The sequence below is a fragment of the Crotalus tigris genome, unplaced genomic scaffold (genome assembly GCF_016545835.1).
Source record: "Crotalus tigris isolate CLP2741 ecotype Arizona unplaced genomic scaffold, ASM1654583v1 scf7180000020047.836343, whole genome shotgun sequence".
NCBI classification, from domain to species: domain Eukaryota; kingdom Metazoa; phylum Chordata; class Lepidosauria; order Squamata; family Viperidae; genus Crotalus; species Crotalus tigris.
Genome location: NW_024097833.1, coordinates 816,583 through 832,177, shown reverse-complemented (window position 1 = coordinate 832,177; position 15,595 = coordinate 816,583). Strand labels below are relative to the sequence as shown.

Sequence of the window (15,595 nt, the reverse complement as noted above, 5' to 3'; positions counted from 1 at the left end):
TTTCAATAAAAAAAAAAGAAATTCATCCAGAGAAACAGATGACTTTAATATTTCTAGATGTACAGAAACCGTTCAACAACATAAACTGGCAATTTATGTTTCAGCAACTAGAGGAAATGGATTTTGGAGAAAACTTTATAAATGTAATTAAAACAATTTATCATAAACAAACAGCCAAAATAATAGTAAATGGAGATTTTACAGAAAATTTTGACATTAAAAAAGACACAAGACAGGGATGTCCTTTATCTCCATTATTATTTATATTAACACTGGAAGTATTGAGCAGAAATATCAGGCAAGATATAGAAATTAAAGGATTGGAGATAAAGGACGAGAAATATAAATTACAAGCATTTACAGATGACTTGGTTTTCATATTGGAAGAACCACTTGAAACAAGCGCTAAAGTTATGGAGAAAATAGAAGAATTTGAAGAAGTAGCAGGGTTGAAAATAAACAGAAAAGACTAAAGTGCTAACTAAAAATCTAACAGAAAAACAAAAAAAATCAATTAGCAAAAAAACCAAACCTTCAAATAGTTAAAAAAGTTAAATATTTGGGAATTTATTTAACAGCAAGATGTGCAACAATAAAAGAAGACAATTATATAAGATTGCTAAAACTAATAAAATTGGATCTGGAAAAGTGGAAAAATTTACAACTTTCAATGTTGGGGAAAATAGCAATAGTGAAAATGAATATCTTACTGAAAATACTTTTTCTATTCCAAACAATACCTGTAAGACTGGGAAAATTTGATGAATTAAATACAACAATATTGAAATTTATCTGGCAAGGAAAAAGAGCTAGAATCAGACTGAAAATGTTACAGGAAGCGAAAGAAAGTGGAGGATTTGGACTGCCTGACTGGATGTTATACTACCGAGCAACTATATTAACATGGCTTAAAGAGTGGATAATGGTTAGAGATAAAAGACTATTATACCTAGAGGGGCATGACCTACAACTTGGATGGCATGCCTTTCTGTGGTATGGGAAGAATAAAATACATAGATACTTTCAAAACCACTTTGTAAGAAACACACTTCTTCTAGAATGGCAAAAAATAAAAGTGAAAATTTATATCAAGATACCTAGATGGCTTTCAACAATGGAAGCATTTGTTTACCCAAATTTAATTAATTATGACAAAGTTGTGACCTATAAAGGTATTTTGGACAATGAAGGGAAATTGAAAGACAGATAAGATTTACAGGAACAAGGTATTAATCTATCATGGTGGCCATATTTGCAAATTCAAATGAGATATGAAAAAGATGCCAAAACAACGGGATTCTATAAAGAACAGACAAAATTTAACCAGATACTGCTAAAAACAGACGAAAAACTCATTTAGAAACTTTATAAATATTTCTTAAGCTTAAAGATGGAAAAGGAACAAGTAAAAGAAACAATGATAATATGGACAAAGAACTTTGAACTAATATAGGGCTAGAAAATTGGCAAAGTTTATGGGAAAGAAATGCTAAACTAATGAAAGCAGCGGCATATAAAGAAAACTTATATAAAATGTTTTACAGATGGCATTTAGCACCGGTGAGATTAGCGAAAATGTTTAAAAATATGTCAAATAAGTGTTGGAAATGCAAACAAAAAACAGGTACTTACTTCCATATCTGGTGGACATGCCCTAAAACTAAATGATTTTGGTCAAAAATACATCTATGGTTAGGAATATCTATTATTTTTGTTAGGAATAATAGGAGCAAATTATGAGAAAGACTGTATATACTTAATTTTACATGTATGAACTGCAGCAAGAATTGTATTTCCCCAATACTGGAAAAATGAAAATCTACCAACAGAAGAAGAATTAATTAAGAAAATCTTAGATTGTGCAGAAATGGACAGATTGACATTAAAGATAAAAGAGAAGGAAGACTCAGCGTATTTTAGAACATGGGATAATTTTTATCAATGGCTAGAAAAATGTGTTAGAGAGAAAGGAATGTGATATGTGACATTGGATATATATTAGTAAGAAGACGACTATTGAGCAATTAATTAACATATTGTTTATGATAATTAACTATTATTCCTTGTTTTTTAAATACATGATGTGGTTCCCATCTTCAAAAAAGGGGGGGGGAAACAGATCCAGGCAGCTACAGACCAATCAACCTGACATGAATACCTGGGAAGAACTTGGAAAAGATGTTCCCAGAACATCTAGATGCTTCTAGATGTTCTGGGAACATCTAGAAGCAAGCAAAGTTATAACCAAAAACCAACACAAGTTTTTCAAAAACAGATCATGCCAAACAAATCTTATTTCATTCTTTGACAAAGTGACTAAATCAATGGACCAGTGAAATACAGTGGACATAGTATACTTGGATTCATTAAGGCAGAGATCCCCAACCTTTTGGGCATCGGGGACCAGTTAGGTGGAGAGAGGTTTTTCTGCAGATCGGAGGAAGTGTGGTTGTATGTGCTGCCTGCATCCTGCAGATGGGGTTTTGCTTGTTTGTGCTGACCATTGCTGGCATGCTGTGGCCCAGTACAGACCGGGGGTTGGGGACCCCTGCATTAAAGGCATTTGACACAGTAGACTATGACCTACTTTTTGATAAACTAAAAAAAATGTGGGATAGACAGTATCACCACCAGATGGATTTGTAACTGGCTGACCAACTGTACTCAACATGTAATCCTTAATGGAATGACATCTACATGGAGAGAAGTAAGCAATGGAATACCCCCAGATTTCATTTTAGGCCTAGTACTCTTCAACATCTTCATAAATTATTTCAATGAGGGAATAGAAGGGAAACTCATCAAATTTGCAGGCAACACTAAACTGGCAGGAATAGCCAACACCCCAGAAGATAGGCTCAAGATTCAGATGGATCTCAACAGACTTTAACACTGGGCCCTATCTAACAAAATGAAATTCAAAGTTGAGAAAAGTAAGGTTTTACATTTAATGCAAGAAAAATCAAGCTACAGATTAGGTGAAACTTCTTCAATAGGAGTAACTGTGAGAGGGATCTTGGAGTCCTAGTAGACAACCACTTAAATATGAGCTAGCAGTGTGCAGCAGCAGCCAAAAATGCCAATGCAATCTTAGGTTGCATTAACAGAGGGATAGAATCAAGAGCATGCGAAGTATTTGTACTGCTTTATAAAGCCTTAGTAAAAGCATACTTAGAATACTGCATCTAGTTTTGATCACCATATTATAAAAAAGATGTTGAGACTCTAGAAATAATGCAGAAAAGAGCAACAAAGATGAATAGGTGGGTAGAGGCTAAAATATATGAAGAACAGTTGCAGGAATTGAATATGTCTACTTTAATGAAAAGAAGGACTAGGGGTGACATGATAGCAGTGTTCCAATATTTGAGGGGCTGCCACAGAGAAGATGGGGTCAACCCATTCTCCAAAGCAGCAGAAGGCAAGACAGGAAACAATGGATGGAAACTAATCAAGGAGAGAAGCAACCTAGAACCAAGGAGAAATTTCCTAACAGTGAGAACAATTAACCAGTGGAATGTCTTGCCTTCAGAAGTTGTGGGTGCTCCATCACTGGAGGCTTTAAGAAGAGACTGCATAGCCACTTCTCTGGAATTGTATAGTTTTCTGCTTGAGTAGGGGATTGGTCTACAAGACTTCCAAGGTCCCTTCCAACTCTGTTATTCTGTTACTCTATGATTGTAATAGCTGCTTCTGTTGAAACAACATGTGACAACAGGGCTTATTCTTCAGGGGATCAGACATTTTTTATGTCTTTCCTTAAAATTATTTGCTAGTGCTTCTTAGAACAGGACAATATGTAGCCATATCCCTTCATGTATTTACAGAAGTAGGCTCACAAAGAGCCACTGTGAGGCAGCCTTGCTTGTTTGCCATTCTTGAAATAAAACCACCAGTTCTACTTTCCTGTCACATTATAATGATAGATCTGATGTCTTAGAAATATAATTGACAATCTCCCAAGTTCCAATTTTTTGGGATTATGCTTTTAATTGATCATTTTATCTAAACCTTAAAAAGCCCCTTCTTCAGTATTTATGCTTATTTTTTTCAGGAAGCAGCCAAACAAGCCAACAACCCGAGCCACATCTAAAAGTCAGAATCCATCCCCAGCTCTTCCTTCAAATCGTCAGAAATTAGTAGAGAAAAAGCAATCATCTGCCACTGCAAAAGTGAACAAAAGTCCTCGCTTGGCCCTGTAAGTGGAAAGAAAAGTAACTTGAGATTCTCCTCCTTCCTTTTGTTTGATCATTACTATCCAAAATGGTGCCACAGTATTGGTGGGATAACTACAGGACACAATGTTTATTTCTGTTATGCTCTAGAAGCACCTGGCTGTCCATAACTGGATATCAGATATGATCTGGCAGGGGGCTTTTCTGTTACTGTGCTTAAAAAGATAGCTTCCAGCATTTATCAGAATTTGGAGAAAAATATCTTTTATCTTAGAGAATTTTAATTTCTCTGTTGGTGAAAAATAAATCAGAAGCTCTCACAGTTGACCGCATTTAGCTGATTCAAAATAACTTCTTTATATTTATATCAAAATATTTACAATACCATACATTCTTCTTTACTGCAACATAGCTCAAATGAAGACTTCTTACAGAGAGATACAGACCTGAGACTGAAAATTCAGCTTCTAACTCAATACCCTTTTGCACAGACTCAGTAGCACTTTCTTCACATTGGCTGACTGAGTTATCACATGACTCTTCCTGCTCATGAATATTCCAACAATCTTGTTTATTTTTTCATTCATATAAAATATGAGCTTCTACTTTGCTCAGTACAGTTTATTTACTTTTGTAACATCATAGGTCAGAACCCAAAAATCTTAGGATCTGTATTTCTCTGGAGCAGCCTTATGGGGTAGAAACCCTTATTAACAAGTGGCAGTCCAGAGTTCATTTTAAGATGAAGGTGGTATTGACCACAGGAAAAGCCAGATACCCAGGCAATTTTGGAAGTTGAGCATGGAAGATAGTTCCTCATGCTAACCAAAACAAAAGAATGATCCATAGGAACAGGAAATAAGCTTTATAAGACAAGTCTCCCATGGCTCAGGCAGGTACTAAATTGTGCATGAATCTGTAGTGCTCAGGATCCAAAAAGATCTTGACAGACTTGAACAATGGTCCCTATCCAACAAAATGGAATTTAATGTGAAGAAATGCAAGGTTTTGCACTTAGGCAAGAAAACCCAAAGGTACAAGTACAGATTAGGCAAAACAATAACTGTGAGAGGGACGTTGGAGTCCTAGTGGACAATCATTTAAATATGAGCCAGCAGTGTGCAGCAGCAGCCAAAATAATTAATACAATCCTTGGTTGTATAAACAGAGATATAGAATCAAAATCATGTGAAGTATTAGTACTGCTTTAATAAAACCTTAGAAAGGCCACACCTGGAATATTACATCCAGTTTTTGTCACCACATTACAAACATTACTAACAGTGAGAACAATTAACTAACATAACAACTTGCTGTCAGAAGTTGTGGGTACTCCATCACTGGAGGTTTTTAAAAAGAGAATGGACAGCCACTTGTCTGAAAATGCATGGGGTCTTCTGCTTGAGCAGGGGTTTGGACTAGAAGACCTCCAATGTTCCTTCCAGCTGTATTCTGATTGATTGAATCTAAATGTAATTGTTGTATTCATTGGGCTAAAGAGGAAGGATGCCCAGGATATGCAGTCTCCAGAGTCTCTTATAGTTGAGGCAGTTCATAAATACAATAAGCCAGTAAGCAAGCATAACTATAACAATATGCTGTATCATTTTATTTTGTCAAAAAATGGAAGCTGGAGCATTTAAGCAGAACTCTCATGGAAGAATTCAGTTTTTATAGGATTCAGAGGTCAAGGAGGTCTGATGGGAAGAGTAGAAGGAGGCATCCAGATGTTTGGGATCTGTCAAGTGGAAAGCTCTGGAGTTCTACATCCATGTCTTTGCTGTGAATTGCATAGGTTGCAGTGGATACAAATGAGAAAATGGAGCGGAATCAAGATAGCCAGGGACAAAAAGTGGTAGCAGACACTTTTCCAAAGATGCTCTTGATGATGAGGAGCAGCCAAGCAAGCCTCGTCAGGTAGCTAGAATAGCAGTTTGGCACTACATTCTCTTGCTTCCCAATTTAGCCAGGATTCCAACAATGGGGTATTGTTGGGGACTCTCTTTCAAAGCAGGCTATGGGTCTAGTCACTGGATTCCATGCTTACTAAAAATAATTACCTTTTTTATTTGTTTTGATATTTTCAGCTCAAAATTTCAGCCCACCAAACGCAGAAGGGAAGCGAGTCCTCCAGTGTCCCGAAAGAAGGATCACCAGAGGGCCGTTGAGACTGACATGAAAAAGTCGAAGCGATAGTTGGAACCCATGTCAGTGGGGATTCAGGGTGGGAGGGAACTATCTCTGTTCTATAAAGCTTGAGGAGGGGAACTGCATGTGTGTATTTCCAAGATGTAACTTATAATACACATGTAATATTTTAAACAGTTTTATAAACTATTTGTTTAGCAGAAGATAGTATGAATTAGAGAAGGTTTCTTTGGGTCCAGGAGGAATTCACTGTTGCTTCCAATCCACTCTTTACTAGTCGCCTCTTAACACCTTTTGTATATAAAACATTTATTTAAAAAAGACTGTACTTTACTGTGTATGAACATAATGGGAACATTTTATTGAACCGCAAGACCTGGTATTATATCATCTTGTTTTAACTGGATTATTAAATGTTGTGCTGCCATGCTTAGTGCTGGGTAGGACTAGGAGAAGGAAGTGGGAAGCTAATTTGGCTCAGAACATTCTCACGTGTTTGGGTCAAGTAGGTAGGCATAAGGAGAGATTTGTTACTTCTCTTGTTGTGTTTGTAACTTTCTCTATGCTAAGAGTTAAGAATGGCATTTACAGTGTTGAGTTCAACGTGCCCTTTCTTTTGGAAATGTATTCTCACATAAAATTTCTCCCAGTGTCCCAGCTAGAACACAGTAAAAGAAGAATTTTCAGCTGAAGAGCACATCATCTTTCTATGGAGTTCTTAATTGTTCTTCTCCCAGTGCTTTTATTTCTCCATAGAAAAATGGAAAACAAAAAGGACTGAAAAGATTGGCAACATGCCTACTTTATCCACTAGTATTAAAGAAGTAGAATCTGGTTAGTTGTTTTAGTAGACTTGCATTTTACTCTCTCAAGAACAAATCTTCAATTTGAGTTCCATGTAAAGCTTTTTTATTGTTAATCACATTTGTCTCTTGCAAAAACATAAGTTGCCAAATATTCTGAGATTATTTTAAAATGTTGATATTCATCTTTTATAACTGAAACCAACATTGATTTTAATTGGTTTTTGTTTTGTTTTGGTTTGGTTTGGTTTGGTTTGGGGGTCTTTTGTTGTACTGAAGATATTTCTGTCAAATATTCTAGTTTGTTTCTTATTTGAATGTTTATATATAAATTACAAAATGTTTCCAAACTAGAGTCTCAGTATTTGAATTGTTAGATTTTTGCATGTATTTGTAGTCTACACTCAAAGGTTGTCACCCCAAACATTTCTGAATACTATTGATGTTTATGCAAACTAAGCACAAGTTGAAATCTGTGATGCTCTGAGCCCAGCAATTTGATGGCCCTTTGTTTAGGATTAGGCTCAAGAAACAGAAGTTACAGCATGGGTCAATCATGTTCATCAGGAGGTCTGTAGGATATAATCGAAATAAAAATGGTGGCCATGAGAGTATAGTCAAAACTTTGCCTGATTTTTATATGCAAAGCTTCAATCACATTATTGTGGCTGCCATTTTGACCTTTTTGATGATATTCTGTGGATGCCCCTGCATTTCAAGTAGAAGTTCTTAATCCTTTTCTATTTTTAATTATGGCAGATTAAAACTGTTATCAGTTTAATGATGCGCTATGGACATTTTTTATCTTTTATCTCAGAGGTGTCAAACTCAGTTTCATTGAGGGCTGTGTTAGCATTATGGTTACCATTAAAGGGCCATATGGGCATGGCTGGGTAGGTGTGGTTGGGTGGTAACAGTCAAGTTGCACAACTAGATGTGGTGGTTGGGCATGGCCGGCTCAACACCACTCAGTGCAGCTGACTCTTTATGGCCAGGTGGGCGTGATTAAGGACCCACCCCACTTTGCATCTTAAGAAGACAGAACTCTTGGAATATTTCTTCCAACAGGCAACCTTTATTAAGAGAAAATTATTGCAGGCATTCTAGACAGGACTTGGGGGCCAAGCCCTATGGTTCAAGGTTTTAAGGGGTTCCCAGCAACCCCACCCTACCCCACCATCCTTCCAGTGACAATCCCAGGCGTTATATTTCCACCCCCTTTTTCCTCACTGCCGGTGGAAGGGAGACTTCAGAGAGGAGTAGATGAAAGCTGATGGCCCCATTGTTATGATTTAGTCCTTTTGGTGGTATCCACATTCAATCCCTTTGAAGTTGTACTGAAGGAAGTGAGGGCCATAAAACCCCTTTGTTCACCCCCATTCCCCTTCATCATATGACAGAATCCAGAGAGGGCAGAAATGGGGTTTTCCATAGTCGATAACTAGAGATGAAATATAATTGGATTCTGACATCCTGCCCCCTTAAAAATAAGATAGATCCACCTGAAAGAAAAACAAAACAGGTATAAAATTTAGTCAGGCTTGTTAGGATACTCTGTGTGAAACTTCTTTAATAGCTTTGGGACTCTGACATGACATTTATGGACCCACTCATTTTGTGAGGCAGGGAGGTATTTCCATGCAACTAGGTACTGAGTCACTCCATGATATCTCCTAGAGTCTAGGATTTCCTTTATTTTGAAGTGTTTTTCGCCCTCCACCATGATTGGAGGTGGTGGGGGGGATTTTTGACTGTAAAGGTGACTGGTGCTCTCTTTTCAGCAAGCTGCAATGAAAAATTGGGTGTATTTGCCTGAGATTTTGGGGTAATTCTAATTCTACTGTTACTGGGTTTATGATTCTTTTAATTGGAAAAGGCCCTATATATTTGGTCCAAGCTTTTTACAGGGTTGTAGGGACTTTAGCTATTTTGTAGATAAGTACACCATTTCTCCTATAATGAATGGTGTAGGCTCAACCCTTTTTTTATCGGCTTGTGCTTTGTATGCCTGCCTAGCTTCATCTAGTACTTTTCTAACTATTGGCCAGGTGTTTTGTAATTGTTCTATCCATTCTTTCAGTAATGGGATCGCCGGTTCGTTTGGGGTTAATTCTGGCATGGGATTGAAACTTTGACCGGTGGCTATTTGAAAAGGAGTGTAACCTGTGCTGGAGTGGACTGCATTATTGTAGGCAACTTCTGCGAAAGGGAGTAGGTCCATCCAATTTGTTTGCTGAAAATTAATAAAACATCTTAAATATTGTTCAAGTACTGAGTGACAACGTTCTGTTTGTCCATCCCCTTGTGGATGGTGGCTAGATGTCAGTCGCTGAGTGGTCCCTAAGAGGGATAAAAATTCCTTCCAAAATGTAGATGTAAATTGCACTCCCCTATCAGAGATGATGCGTTGGGGTGCCCCATGCAATTTACAATGTGCTGGACGAAAAGTTTTGCTAAGGCAGTGGGAATCTTTTGGCAAAGGATAAAGTGCACCTATTTGGAAAACAAGTCTGTGACCGTCCAGACAACAGTATTCCCATTGCTTTCTGGTAATTCCACTATAAAATCCATGGCTATTTCCCTCCAGGGGCTGAGGGATTTGCCACTGTTTGTAACAGTCCGGGCAATTTCCCTTGCAACCTCTTTGCAGTTGCACACTTTGGGCAGCTGGCCACGTAACTTTCTATGTCCCTTTTTTATGGATGGCCACCAAAATTGCCGTTTAATTAAGTGTAATGTTTTTACAAATCCAAAATGCCCTGCTGATCTTGTGTCATGGCAAAACCAGTGCCTCAGTACTGGTTCGGCAGAGAAAAGTCTCTTTAATCTCTCAAATGCTGCTTGGCACTCCATTGTCCATGTTAGTGGCTGGCTAGGTTTTACTGAGGATGCTCCCTTCATTTTTAGTAAGTTCGTGAGGGGCAGGGCTATCTGGGCAAATGAGGGGATGAATTGGCGGTAAAAGTTTGCGAAGCCCAGGCAACTTTGCAGTTTCTTTCTTGTGCAGGGTGGTGCCCAATCTAATACTGCTCTGACCTTCTCTGGGTCCATTTCAATGCCCTGTGGGGATATGCGATTACCTAGGGTAGTTTATCCTTTCCTGGTGGAATTTGCATTTCGAAAGTTTGGCATATAGGTGAGCGGCTCGCATGGACATGTTCCTCTTTTGATTCGGTGAAGATAAGAATGTCGTCTAAGTAAACCAGGACCCCCTTAAATAGGTGCTCCCTTAGAATGTCATTGATTAATTGAATAAATACTGCGGGGGCCCCTTGTAATCCAAATGGCAAGACTTTGAATTGATAGCACCCCATGGGGCAGTTAAATGCGATCTTCCATTCATCCCCTTCCTTAGTAAGCTTCCCTTAGGTCTACTTTAGAAAGCTTCCTTTAGATCTACTTTAGAAAAAAAAATTCCCTTTTGAGAGGTGTGACAACATGTCCTTCATGAGGGGCAGAGGGTATGGGTTGCTTTCACTGATTGTATTCAGGGCCCTATAATCCACGCATAAGCGTAAAGAGCCATCCTTCTCTCTAAAGAGGACTGGGGCAGCCACTTTAGGCTTGGCTGGCTCAATGAACCCCCTTTCTAGGTTTTTTTTAATGAATCTTTCCATTTCCTCCTTCTCCTTTGGGCTCATGGTGTATAATCTGGGCTTCGGAACTTTTGCCCCAGGCTTGAATTCAATGGCACAGTCTGTGGGTCGATGGGGGGGGAGCTCATCCGCCCTCTCCTCACTGAAAACTTCAGCACAGTCTCTGTATTCCTCTGGTATTTCTGGTAGTCCCTTTTCCTCTCCCATGGATGCTTTTTCTGTTCGTGATTTTGGTAGCCCTTCTTGGGATTTTAAGTCCATAGGATCCCCCTTCGGGAATTTGATTTCTGCCGTCCTCCAATTCACCCAGGGGTTCCATTTTTTTAACCATTCCATCCCTAGGATCATTGGGCATTCCATGCCTGGGGTCACCACAAACGTTATGTCTTCCTCATGTTTGCCCAGGGAGAGGTGTATTGGTAAAGTGGCTAGGGTAGCTGCCCCCCCCCGCTATGGACCCATCTAACTGGCCAAATGAGATTGGTTGTTCCAGTCTCCTCAACGGAATGCCCAGATTCCCCACTAGCGTCGGGCTAATGAGGCAGTGGGTGCAGCCAGAGTCTATTAATGCTTTCACCTTCACGGCTTCGGGCATGGGGGGAATTAATATAGTCACTGTCTTGAGGATGAGTGCGATGCGTCCACTTACCAGGGGTTTGCCCTCTGAGCTGTCATCGGAGGCGTCCACCGGCCCTGTGGTGTAGGCTGGAGTTCTTTCCCCCTGATGAGCAGAGGTGGGGGATTCCACAGCCTCCATCATTCTCATGGCAGGTTCTTTTGGCTTAGCTGGAGACTTTCCAGATTTGCTGGCCGGTGATCTGTCTGGGTTGTGCTGGGGGGCTTTTGAGCAGCATTCTATAGCCTGATGCCCTTCTCTCCCGCACTTGAAACACCCCATTGCTCCTTGGCCATAGCCGATGGTTTCACTGGTTCGCGTGTCAACTCAGGCAGTGAGCGGCTCCATTGTTTTCCTCAGCGGTGCCTCTTCAATATGTCGACCTCTGCTTCCTCTGCCAAGACGTACCATTCCTCAAGTTGGTGTGGGTCCCCTCGGGGCAGGCAAGCGTCATATAGGTCATAATTTAGTCCGTCTTTGAAATGGCTAAGGAGGATGTCTTCCGGCCAGTTCAGTTTGCTGGCAATGGCCCGGAATTCTTGCATATATTCGGCTACCGGGCGTTTGCCTTGCCTCATTGTTTTTATCCTTTTGCGGGCTTTGCGATCAGCTAGGGGTCCTCAAATCACCTTCTCAGAGAGGACATGAAATGGTTGAAGTCGTTGAGCTCTGGGGCATTGGAGTTGTGCAAGTTCACCACCCAATCTGCGGCCAGCCCGTCCAGGGCAGATTGCACAATCTGGATACAGGCTTCGTCGCTGGGGATGTCCTGCCCGTATTCCTTCATGTAGCTGAGGACTTGGGTTAGGAAAAACCCCAAGCATGTTGGCTCCCCCTTGAATTTCACTTCCAGCAGCGGGAGTCTTTGAATGGACCGATGCCTTCATTGTCGATGGTAGTGGTAGTGTCTTCCATCCAGATCGCCATCTGTGGGTCAGCGGGGAATGGGGACTACTGGATCAGCAGATGTCCCCGGGGCTGCAGGTTCCACTTCCACCTCGGTGTCTCTCCCTTTGCGGCTCCAGGAGCTGGGGCAGCTGTAGGGCTCAGAATTCTCCTCTCCTAGGGAGCTGACAGTTTTCTTCATCAGGTCAATAGCTTTCTCTAGGATCCAGCTCGAGTACGGTGCCCAGCTCCCTTCCTCTTCACTTGCATGCAGGGATTTCTCCATCTCCGGCTTCCATTCTGGTTGGTTGGCCCCCCATCTCAGGGTCACCTTTCTTGATTTCTTTTCCCACTCGCCTTTCTTTCCAATGTCCATTGAGCACTGAGGTTTGTGGTCCCGTGTCTCCACCACTTCTTCTCCTGAGGAATCTGACCTCTCAGATCCCGACATCTGGCAGGGTTTCAGTTGGGGCAGCGGCTCCCTTTCTGGGGAGTTTTCTCCCTTCCTTGTTCCGTTGTCTGACACGGTAATTTTTGCAAAGTCCCCCGGCAAGGTTCTCCCTTCCAGGTGGACTAATTCTGCAAGTCCTGTCTAATGTAAGGACCCACCCCACTTTGCATCTTAAGAAGACAGAACTCTTGGAATATTTCTTCCAACAGGCATCCTTTATTAAGAGAAAATGGTTGCAGGTGTTCTAGACAGTACTTGGGGCCCAAGCCCTATGGTTCAAGGTTTTAAGGGGTTCCCAGCAGCCCCACCCCACCATTCTTCCAGTGACAATCCCAGGCGTTACATTTCCACCCCCTTTTTCCTCACTGCCGGCAGAAGGGAGACTTCAGAGGGGAATAGATGAAAGTTGATGGCCCCATTGTTATGTGTAGTCCTTTTGGTGGTATACACATTCAGTCCCTTTTGAAGTTGTACCGAACAAAGTGAGGGCCATAAAACCCCTTTGTTCACCCCCCCTTCCCCTTCATTGTATAACAAAATCCAGAGAGGGCAGAAATGGGGTTTTCCATAGTCGATAACTAGAGATGAAATATAATTGGATTCTGACACGTGGCTGGGTAGGTGCAGCCAGTCCAGCTCCGCTGACTCGAGATGGCTAAGTCGGCACGGAACAAACTCAATGTGGGGAAAGCTTGGTGCCCCACAAGCTCCTTGCCTCCCCAAACTGTCGGCAGCCAAGCTCATGCTCTCGCACGCATGCACACACACACTGCATTCCAAGTTTGGGGACTTTTATCCAGCTCAGATGTGGATAAAAGTCTCTAAGCCAGGAATGGCATGGGGATGTGCGCATGCAGCACGCCAAAGTTCTAGGTTGAATTCCAAAGATCTCTGGAGAGGAGGAGGGGTGGCGGGGAGCTGCATGAGGGAAAGCTGCCCCAACAAGCCAGCATCCTTCTCGAAAGTTTTCCCAAACAGGAAACAAGGAACCACAGTCTCCATCTTTTCCCAATAATTCTACTATGTCCATGAAGCCAGAAATAGAGGTCAAAATCCTTGAAATATCCATCCAAAATTTAGCTTTTGCAGGCAATGCTGGTTAGATGGCAGAAGAGGGGGTGCAAGCTGCGGGGGCCACATCTGAAGAAAGCAACCTCCACTTTGGGAAGCTCAGCCATCATTAAACAGCTGCATGCAGAGGCTGCAGGGGAAACACATCTTAAGGGCAAGAGGCAGCGTCCATATTGGCCACTTCAAATCAGAATAGAACTGGCATTTCAGATAAGTGGCTGTCCAGTCTCACAACGTCCGAAGACAAGCTGCTCCACTGGTTAATTGTCCTCACTGTTAGGAAGGCCACATCTGGAATACTACATCCAGTTTTGGTCACATTACAAAAAAGGCCTTGGAAAAAGTGCAAAGAGGAGCAACTAAGATGATTAAAGGTCTGGAGATGAAAACATATGAAGAACAGTTGCAGGATTTGGGAATGGCCAGTTTAGAGAAAAGGAGGACTGGGGGGGGGGACATGATAGCAGTATTCCAGTATTTGAGGGGCTGCCACAAGGAGGAGAGGGTCAACATATTTTCCAAAGTACCAGAGGCAAGACAAGAAACGATGGAAACTAATTGAGAGAAGCAACCTGGAATTAAGGAGAAGGAGCGTTGTCTTACCTGAACGCCGTTTCTCAGCACAGAGATGGATAATCCATTAATGGGTTAACTTAATCCTCCTGCCCAATCAGATCAAGTCAGCCAAACTTGCCACGCCTGTCCAGGGCCTGATTGCCCCAGTTTTCGACTTGATCTGGCCCTGAACAGACCTGCAAGCTTGGCTCACAGACAGGTAGATACCTATTAGTGGATTATCCATTTCATTATTAGACTAGAAACTTTCCTTCCTTCTGAGTCCTCTGAGCAGCGTTGGGACCAATGCTCCTGTAGAGGACCAAACTTTACTGATTCCCACTGGGACTCAGCTTTCCAGACGGAGGACTCCGTTTGGCTTCTAAATCCCCCTCCCTTGTTGAGGAAAGGGAGGCTTTCTGCATTTCCTTTGTTTGGTTTGCTTTCTCCCCCCCCCGCTTCCCCCCCTCCAACTCTCCCGGCATCGGGGCTTGTGGCTACAGTCCCGACGAGCTGAAACAGCCCAGCCGGCTTGCGGAGCCCTTGGGCCTCGGATTTACTTGCTCTCTCCTTTCGGAGGCTGTGGGGAGGACTCAACTCCCTTCTGGCGGTCGGAGCTCGCGGCTGCAGCTCCGACAGCCTTAAAGAGCCGGTTGGGTGTGGAGGCTGCAGGGGCCTTGGACGGCCTCGCAGCGTCTCTTGGCCACCGACGACCAGCTGCAGGACCTTCTTCGGCTCCGTTCCTCCCCGGGAAGGATCATCGGGCTGGGTGTGTTCCACACTCCATGGAGCCGGAGGGGGTGAGCGGCCTGAGTCGCGGTCGCCATTTTGACAACCACATGGCCTCCAAAACCCTTGCGGACTGCAAGGGAAGGTGGGGGGGGGGTAGAAAGGACTTTCTCACCTAACTCCCCTGTTCCTAAATCAACCAAAGGCCTTCCTTTCAACCTTGGGGGGGCATTCCCTCAGCGAAGGCCTAGACCTGGGCTAGACCTTGGAGGCTTCGGCCTAGCCAGGACCGAACAAGGCCTCGCTGAGGCCTCCCTTGACAAGGGCCTTTCCCTGCTTTTCTCAGCCAAGGACTTGGGGGGGGGATTCTATCAGGTCATCCTTGGTAATCCCCCTTGTGGCAATTGGAATTTTTCCTGCTATCCTTGGCATAGGCCCAAGAGTTAATTATTGGGCCTCCTGGTGTCCCAAACCCTGGTCACCTTGGACTTGCTAACCACTACAGTAGTCCTAGCCTCTGACACTGTGCTGTTGCCACCTTTTTTATTGCTGGCCTGGCAACACAG

The 15,595-nt window shown here is 42.4% G+C and overlaps 1 long non-coding RNA gene across 1 annotated transcript; it reads left to right on the top strand.

The window, feature by feature from the left end:
- The first annotated feature begins 3,516 nt into the window (after positions 1-3,516).
- On the top strand, positions 3,517-7,907 carry LOC120318088. Its single transcript, XR_005559407.1, has 2 exons — positions 3,517-4,198; positions 6,263-7,907. It is a non-coding gene; the product is annotated as an uncharacterized LOC120318088 (long non-coding RNA).
- The last annotated feature ends 7,688 nt before the right edge of the window (positions 7,908-15,595 follow it).